This window comes from Haliaeetus leucocephalus, unplaced genomic scaffold (assembly GCF_000737465.1).
Source record: "Haliaeetus leucocephalus isolate CR32 unplaced genomic scaffold, Haliaeetus_leucocephalus-4.0 Scaffold206, whole genome shotgun sequence".
Lineage (NCBI taxonomy): Eukaryota > Metazoa > Chordata > Aves > Accipitriformes > Accipitridae > Haliaeetus > Haliaeetus leucocephalus.
In genome coordinates, this window is record NW_010972642.1 from 7,099,981 (window position 1) to 7,109,081 (window position 9,101).

Sequence of the window (9,101 nt, forward strand, 5' to 3'; positions counted from 1 at the left end):
GTGAGGTAAGCCGAGTAGCTGGATGGCACTGCTTACAGAGTTAAAATCATCCTCTTACGTGTGGTAGGTCAGAATATAAGGTGAATGCAGCAGGACAAACCCCTCAGGTTTTGTTTCAGGTGATCTGCAGTTTTTAGAAGACACGACCACACTGGTTATACTGATTCCCAGCTTTTTGTTTACAACACTCGGGGCTGAAAAACATTTGTAGTACAAATAAAGGTATAGCACTAGCCCAAGCCACGTACCTCAAGGCAGCGAACTGACCAATAAAATATTAAAAATACTGTCAGAGTGAAAGGAAGAAAAAGCCACACTTTGGTTAGTTATGCCTTCTAACATTCTAAGTATAGTCTTTGCTGAAAAATACACAGGATTTTATTTCATTTTGAACAGGGTCTTTTTGAAAGGGTATTAGATATCCCAGGAGTGTGTCTCATCTTTTATCAATACCCTGCCTACAAATCTTCCTGCAAGCAGAATTTATATAGTATGGGAGCAGAAGAGGCAGGATGAGTGCGGAGCGTGCAGCTCAGCATTCAGCTCTTCCCTTCCCAGACATGGTCTATTCAATTTCTCACCTTGTGAGGAATCTCTCTACTGTCTCGGTGTTTAGCTGCTTCTGGCCACAAAGCTGTTTCTCTTCACTCCATCCAGGAGGTTAAAGCCAAGTCAGGGACTGCAGATCCCGATCAGAGGAAAGAAAACAGATGTAATATCCATCATAGTAGCAGTGCTGTAGGGTGAGATTACAGGAGACTAAGTATTTAGGAGACAAAACCAACCTAGACCAGAGGAAAATGATGCCCAGAAACATGAGTCAGGGTCACTGTCTGTTCTGCCACACGCACTGTGACACCGCTGTTCGGATCCAATAACCAGGGCCAGCACATGTAGCAAAGATGGGGTCAACTACACATGCTGCAGAGAGCTGCCTGCCAGCTTGCTGCCTTCTCACAAGTGTCTGGGTGTTCCTCCTCCTGTACTTCCAGGCCAAAAATGCCTCCTACCGAGTTTTGTATAAGAAAAATACCGATTCCTGAAACCATTTTCTCTCCATCATCACCTTTCTTCCTAGTGAATTAAATGAGAACATAATGTAGTTAATGCAGTTCTGTTCTGCAGGCAGAGGAAAAATGCTGCCTTCACAATTGGGCTGCTTTCTGCATCCGTCTGGCGTCCTGCTTATTGCCTTTACCAAAGGAGTATTTTGTTTGGTTGCTCTCAGTGGCTCAGCCAGGCATGCACAGGTCTGGGTGACAGAAGAGATTTTGGTCTGCTCACACATTACCAATAGGAGCAGTCCAAAGGCAGGATTTCCTGTCCTGTGCTCCAGAAAAATGGCAATTTGGCTGCCTCATTCCAGATGGAGCTTACAGGGCTGGCAGTGAGCGGAAAAAACAAGTCACACACACCTGTTTATGCATGAACACTGAGATAATTTAGTCAGCCAACATGCAATCCCACTTCTCAGGGATCTCTTTTCAGAGCAGAAGTATGCTGTGCAGGAGCCGGGTTTGTGGGATAGGTCATCCATTTAGCTTTAGCTCTACATTTGTGCAGTGGTATTTGTACAGAGGCATTTTAAGATGTTGAAGGCTCAGTGATGTCCTAGGAATATACAGGTTACAGAAAGAAAATGTTTATAAACTGCACATGTGAATGCCAGCTCTGCAATGGCGTTGCACCATTTTGGTTACATTGATTCCTACCGTGCCACTAGCAGCAAGTGTAAAATTACTTATGACTGGGTGTTCATAAGAAAAAGAAATGTAAACCAGCATCTTTTCCTTTCAAAATGAGAAACAAACTGAACTGGCTGCTCAGTGGTGTACCAGAGGAGGTTACTGTGATAGACGCCGGTTGCCAGGCCCTCCCGAGGACAGGGGCAAGATTTCCCCACCTGCATAACGCCACCATGATAAAAGAAGGCCCTTAGAAAATGGAGAGCTGACATTTTGTTGGCTCTGCCTCAGCCTGGAGTCATGTCCTTCCTGCTCCCTGCTGCCTCCTCCACCGTGGATTCAGTGGGCATCACCCCCCGGGGAGAGGGCGCTTCCACTCCTCCCGGCAGCAGGCAGCGGCTGCAGGCTCTGATCCCAGGTCAGAGGCAGGGAAGCCAAGTTCTCCCTCCCCATACGACCCCCACCCACCTACGAGGCAGTGCCGCTCTGCGGGTAAGCCTGACCCTGCTGAACCATCCTTCTGATTTTAGGAGGAGAGAAACGTCCTTCTGGTTCAGTCCCTTCCTGCTGCCGCTCAAGAGCTGCTGCAAGCACACGGTCAACATATGTCCTAAAATGGTGGGTGGGCACCTACAGAAGGCAGAAAGCGGACGCAGGAAGACAGCTGATGCTGTGCAGAGCCAGGCAGGTTGTGGGATATGGCAGAAAACCATGTTGTGTGATAGGTAGTAAAGATCTGTCCCTAAACAAGATGGGAAACCTGAAACACCGCCGAACACCAGAGAGGGACAAGGTGCCGGTCTCCAGAGCAGCCACGTTTGGACAAAGCCAAGTAGCCAAGCAGTGTCCTGGCTGATGAGGTAAGCTGGTCCTTAGGAGGCCAACTGAGGAACGAGAGAGGTGACCCGCAGCGTGGGGAGGTGATGGGCCGCACCGAGCTCCTGTGACAATAGACAGAGGCGGCCCCAAAGGGGCTGCCCCGTGCAGGACGTGGCTGGCCAGGGGCAGGCGAGCCACCACTGAGACCACAAGTCTCGGGAAGACAGGAGAGGCACGGAGAACAGAAAGCTACCACGGATGTCAACCGAGGGAAAGCAAACATCTTCCGTGCGGGCTTTCTCCGAGTTTGGACGCGGTGGCGCAGCGAGGAGGAGCTGGGCCGCGTCCAAACTCGACCTCACGCAGGCGGCCGCCGCTGCCTTCCCCGACACAAACCCAGCAGCGGGCAGCGGGCAGGCCCGGCGGCAGGGCAGGGGGGGAGGCGGAGGAAGGCGAGGGCAGGAGGAAGGGGGGACAGCGGGGGGAGGAACGGTGGGAACAGAGGCCTCTGTGACACCACCAGGCAGGCCGCCTCCCCCAGCTCTCCTGGGAGAACCCGGCGGGGCGGAAGGAGGACGCAGGCAGGCGGGCAAAGCAGCGGAGGTGGCACCTCCGGCAGCGCAGGGGGCCCAGGCTGTTACAGGCACTACTCGGGGTGCGATGTCGGCCACGTGGGCTTGTCTGGTTTTGTCTGGTGAGTAGGAAGCATCTCTCCTTCAAGCCAGGTTGTGAGAAAGGGCGGCCGACCTGGCTGCTCTTCACCCCTCCCCATCGCTCCTCAGCTTTGGCAGTTTGGAGGGGAGAGGAAGAGATGGGAGCACCCTCGAACGCCTCAGGTGCAAAGACCTTGGGGGCTTAAAATTTTGCCAGTCTTCACCCATTGGAGCAGGTATTTTATTCATTGAGGAGGGCCAGAGAGTGACCTAGGAGCCAGGGAGCAGGACACATAGTGGATGCAGCAGGCAGAGGCTGGAGCAGAGGTGTAGACTGGAGATGCGATGACGGGGACAGCTGGGCACGTAAACCAGACATGAGCGCAAAGGCAGAGATCTGGACTTGACCCGCAAGGCCAGAAGGGAAGAGCTGGCCAGGTGAAGCGACAGGGGAGGCAGGAGAAAGAGGTCTGAGAGAGGACCTTGGTTAAAGACAAACAGAATGGGATATAGCTGGGAGAAATGGATAGAAAGGCCAGGCTGTCTTGGCCACATCCTAGCCGGAGACTGTGGAGGGTCCCATATCCCCCAGTTTCCTCGTTCCCCTGCTTTCTGCAAACCCCCACACAGTCACCTGGCAAAGTGTGGTGCTGTCCTCTCCTACTGCCTCACCAAGTGCTTGATAAACTCCGCTGTCCTCTCGGGGGGAACGTTACATGGTTTTTATTTGATCCTACTGCACCTACAGACACATAGGGGTTAATAAGATGGCATAGATGTTGATAAGATACAGGCCATGAGGAAGGTTTTAAGTTTGTTTTTACCTAAATTAAAAAAAAAAAAGATGTCATCGGTTAAGAGACTATTGCAGAGGTTGCAAAGTCAAACTTGGAGCATCCCTGAATCCCAGTCATTTTGCAACCTTAGATTTGTTCCCCCTGTGCAGTGACGTAGTAACCCAGCTCTTTATCTGGCTTCAGTGTTTTCACATGGGTTTTGGCTTCTTTAGTCCCTGTATGGACACTGCCTTTCTAATGAACAGCTATTCAGTATGTTATGCCACCCTTATTGTTCAGTGTTCTTGACTCTCTGCTATATTTACTGATCCCATTTGAACTCTGCTATAGACAAAATGACTCATTTCCTCATGAACTTTTTACATACTCTATGTTTTAGAGCTTCACAGCTATTAATTGGTTTATAGTGATTTTGCAAATGGCAAAATGAGGGCAGAGAGGGATTAAAGTAAAAAATATCCACTACTTTTAGAATCTCAGTTTGAGATAGCTCAGCCCTGTCTTCTCAGAGTACATATGCTAATGTAGCACTTACTTGCCATTCAAAATACACCACATGCAGACTCCAAAACTGCAAGACAGCTCAGCCTTCCTATAAATGGCAACCTACAAGGTAAGGAAAATGCCACTAATAACACACTAAGAAAGCCGGTACTTGCCTAGCATCACACTGGAGCCTCTGTGGTGTAACCAGGAATAAAACATACTTCTTGGAAGAGTATCCACAAAACTACCCTTGCCCTCCCAGCATCTTCCTGACTCGTTCTTCCATACACCTTCCAGGCTGTGGGAAATGAGGTAGATGTCCTGAATATAGTAAGTGCCTAACCTGGGAAACCGATTCCCTGCCACAGCAGGTCCAGTCTCTACGCTGAAGGAGCTGCCAAGTCTTTAGGAAAGGAGAGTAGGTTGCTGTGAACTTAAGGAATGTATAAAAAGCATATGCGAGAGGACATGAAATTAAGATTACATGAGGCTTTTATTTGGGCGCATCTAACCTCCACAGGTATCTCACAAGCTTTCATAATATTCTTTACAGGGAAGAACTGGCTTTAAGTTTTAAGGGTTCACTGAATGCTTGGACCATTGTAAGGGCATACAGACATCCACTGGGGCATGCTCCATTAACTCAAGGGGTCTGGACCCACTTACCCAGAGGAAGAGAATTTGCAGAGGCTAAAATCTTGAAACAGTCTCCTTGCTCCAGCCCTGACAGCAGAGCTACATTCCCAGTTTCAGCCATGACTTCCAAGACACTTCTTCCAGTTCAAGATTTGAATCTCCAGAGTTTTGGTGAAGGTCCCTCAGCTATGTACTGTCCTCAAAATACTACACCCCTTTCAACATGGGCAGAGCAGGTTTTCCCCAGGTCTAGATCCCCCATCTTGAGCCCGTTACTACACTTCCCGTGTGCTGGATCCTGCACCTAGAGAAGGCAACAGAGATCTGGGTTCAGTCCTCCAGCTCTTCTGAGTGTGCCATGGTTAGCATTTCCTTCTCCCCCTGACTACCTGCATTTTATTTTTTACCAGTGCTCTTGGGTTGGGGCTGCATAGCTGGCCCTCAGGGCGGGAAGGCGCAGCAACTGGGAACACCACTCTCTGACCAGGAGTACCGCCAGTTCTTCAGGTCCCTCCGGACCGCCCGCCGCGCCAGCACTGCCTGCATTCTTCGTGCACTGTACGGCTGCCAGAATCCCCTGGTCCAGAGACTGGACGAGTACGAAAACCATGGAGTCATCCCTGAGGGTAAAGCCGACCGTGACTCCCAAGGGCAGGCAGATGGATGGCGGTCCTACACAGACAGCACTGGACCTGATCGCTGGGAGGGGACAGAGACTCATGAGCTGGTGGGGGAGAAGGCTGGGTAGTGATGCTGCAGTGAGGAGAAGACATCTGCTCATGAGCATCCTCTCTCACACTTGATTGCATCCAAATGTGTCCCTGGGACCAGCCTCCTCTTGCACCTTGGGTCATGGAGACGACCAAGAAGCAGTGGAGTTTCTCAGTGAGGCTCAGGGAGGCACCCAAATGGCATGGGGGTTTTCATGGAGGGACATCATTCGACAGTGAGGTTATTGCTGAGGGCTGGTGGGACCCCAGCACTGGAGTTTATCACTGAGTCTGTGTCTTTATTTGCCTCTTTCTAGGGCCTATATGCTCTGAAGTGCCAGGAACTCCTTTCTTCCCTGACTTCTGCACCTTTGCTTTTTATCGCTGTACTAGGAAAAAGTATTTTATTAAGGTAAGTTCTTTAGTTGTTTCCTGAAGACCATGGTGTGCTCTGGACAAGTAACAGGCAAAAGGGAGAGCCCTGAAAATGAGGAAGTGGGAAAACAGGAGGCTAAAAGACAGGGAAGATAGAAGGGAGCCATGGGCAGCCCACCTTCCAGGGGCACTCACACCAAGCTGACTAGCTTACACAGATGGCACCTGCAGCCAAAAAGGAGACTTTGAGGAAGGTATTCCTCAAGAAAATGAACCTGAGGACCACCTCAGCCCTCATCTCCAGCTCTCATTCCCAACCAAGTTGACACAATCTAGGTTACTGCAGAAGAAAGGGTGATTCATGCAGGCTAGAAGAGAAAGAAAGTAAAGAGAAAGACAACTGGGAGTCACAAGAAGAGACTTATAGGGAGACTTGACAAGGAAAGGAGAAGAAGGTTTCTTTCCTTTCTTGGGCTCCTCTTTGTAGAGAGTGGGAAAGATGCGATTGTGCAGTGAGTGCTAACCCCACAGACCAGGGGGGTGGCTAAGTGCCTGCTCCTGAATCCCACCGCCTTTACAGAGGTACGTTTTCTCCTCCACAGAGGACTGCATGCCCAGGAGAGAGCAGAGCCAAGCTGGGCAGCACACGAGCCTTCAATGACATGACCATGAGCAGTGACACCATGTCGTCCAGCATCTTCAGTCCCCAGCCCCTTTTCCCCATGTCTCCCACAACCACCCAGCCAGGCCGCTCCAGCTCTGACACAGAAGTAGCAGTGATCCCCACGTCCTTACCTGAGGGCGCACCACGGTGGAGGAGCATGCAGCTAAATCCTTCTGACCCACATACCACGGAGATGACAGCCAGTGGCCAGCAGCAAGGACAGCTGCCCACCAGTGACATCCAGGATCTCCTCCTGAGGCTACAAGATACCCACGTGCAGAGTTCACTGCAGACACTTCAGCGGTTGTTGAGCATGGGGAAGGCAGCGTGGGAGGAAGAGTTGCAGGCTGCCGCCCTGAAGCTGCTGGTGGCCCTGAACAATGCGAGTGTCTCAGTGGGCAACCAGCACTGATATAGGGCATAGAAGAGAGAAGTGAGCAGCAAAGGAGGATCAGCCATTGTGGCTCTTCTACATGGTGTCAAGTCAGATATGCTGTCTCAGAGGGGATGTATGGGAAGATGGAAACAAGAGGAGTCCTCCTTCCTAGGCCTCAGGCATCATCAAGGTCAGCAGTGCTTCCTCAGGCCAACGGTGTGGGAAACAAGGGGAAAGCCACCTTTTCTAAGTGCATGCAAAAACCCAGGCACATGAAATGGTATTGCTCAGGATTCAAACAGAAAGATGTTATCCTCTTGGAAATAACTGTATTGAAGAGATACTGTCCTCTCCCACAAAAACTGTTCACAAGCTATTGTTCAATTTGGGAGACGGCCATGCTTGAACAGGGCAAGATGGAAAAATAATTCCATTTTTCCTGCTTGTGGTTGTGCCACCACAACTAGCTCTGTCCTGGGCAGAGAGATGGGGTTTGTTGTGCTTTTCAACGAATGTCATGGGAGAACGCTGGCCTTTCTTCATCAAATATAGGTGTTTCTGCTCAGAAGCGTTAAGAGAAGAATCTTCTTTGGAAGTATGTGTGTGAATATACATACATATATACACAAGGCGTGCTCTCTAAATGCAGGAAAGCCTTACCCTGCAAGGGAACTGCTGGTCTAGAGTTCTCCTTGTATTCGTGTTTGTGCATGTTGTCATCTACTTCTGAAATGATGCTATGACACACACAGGGTAAATACTCCTATTAAGAACCTCCTCTTGTCTCTCTCAGAAAATCAGTCTGATTTATGGGAACTTTGGCTAAGTGCTGTTCCTTTTATAAACACTGTACATACCTGTAAGTAAAACTGTGTGAAGCCACCTGGAGCCAGCACTTGCTGCTAAAAGCAGAGCGGGAACTCGTCAGGAACCAGGTCTGGTTTTCTGAATCTCCACTCAGAATGAGTTTAGAGCTACCTCAAACTTAAACTCCAGTGGTTGGTTTCAGCTTTCAGGAGACCACTGTTAAAGTGAGAATCCCCTATTCACCTCTCGCCCCGCAGGCCTTCTTGTAATCTATTCCACCTAGGGCCATGAGGAGAAAGGGGCCAAAGGCAGCTCTCCTCAAGGATGCACCACAGCAAGCAGAGCCCTGTGGAGACGGTCGGGGATGTCTGTTCCCTTTACGCTGCCTAAGTGACACAAACACAGCTAGCTGAGTGAAATATAGGCTCTGCCTCTATCCATCTCAAAATTACAGGTCCGCCATTTGTCCTGGGAATCGTAACCCTTCCCCAGGCCGAAGAGAGGTCACGCACGGGAAATGTGCAAGCCCGTGAACAAGACTGCTTGCGTTCATGGAGGGCCGCCCAGCGCGTAGTCCTTACCGGGTGGGATCCCTAACAAAACGCAGACTGACCTGGCCTCTCACCCTGGCACACCAGCTCATTCTCTTCTCCCTAGAAAGAGCCCAAAGCTGCCAGATCCCTGCCTGCGGCACCAGGGCTTCGTGTCCCCGCCAGCTGCCCGGGCAATGACAGCTCCTCCAGCCCCAGCAGCGGGGCACCGCCGGGGCATTTCTTGCAGCAGCCGTGCTTGCCATCGCCGCCCTCGGGTCCTGGCTGGCAGCCCACGTGCGGGTTGGCACACGCGTGGGGTTGCCAGATTTGGCCTCAGCGAGCCAAACGCTAGAGCTTTCGTCATCGGACGGCTCCGGCCAGGCCCTCCGCGATGCAACCGCCCCGCGCCGCTGTCCCTGGGCCACCCTTCGGCCGCCCTTCCCACCGGGACGGGGCGGGCAGCGGGGGCTGAAGGCCGCGGGGAGCCGCTCGCCCCCGCAAGTGCCCGCACGCGTCCCCCGCCACCTGCCCGGCGGCCGCGCTCCCCGCGGGGCCGGCGC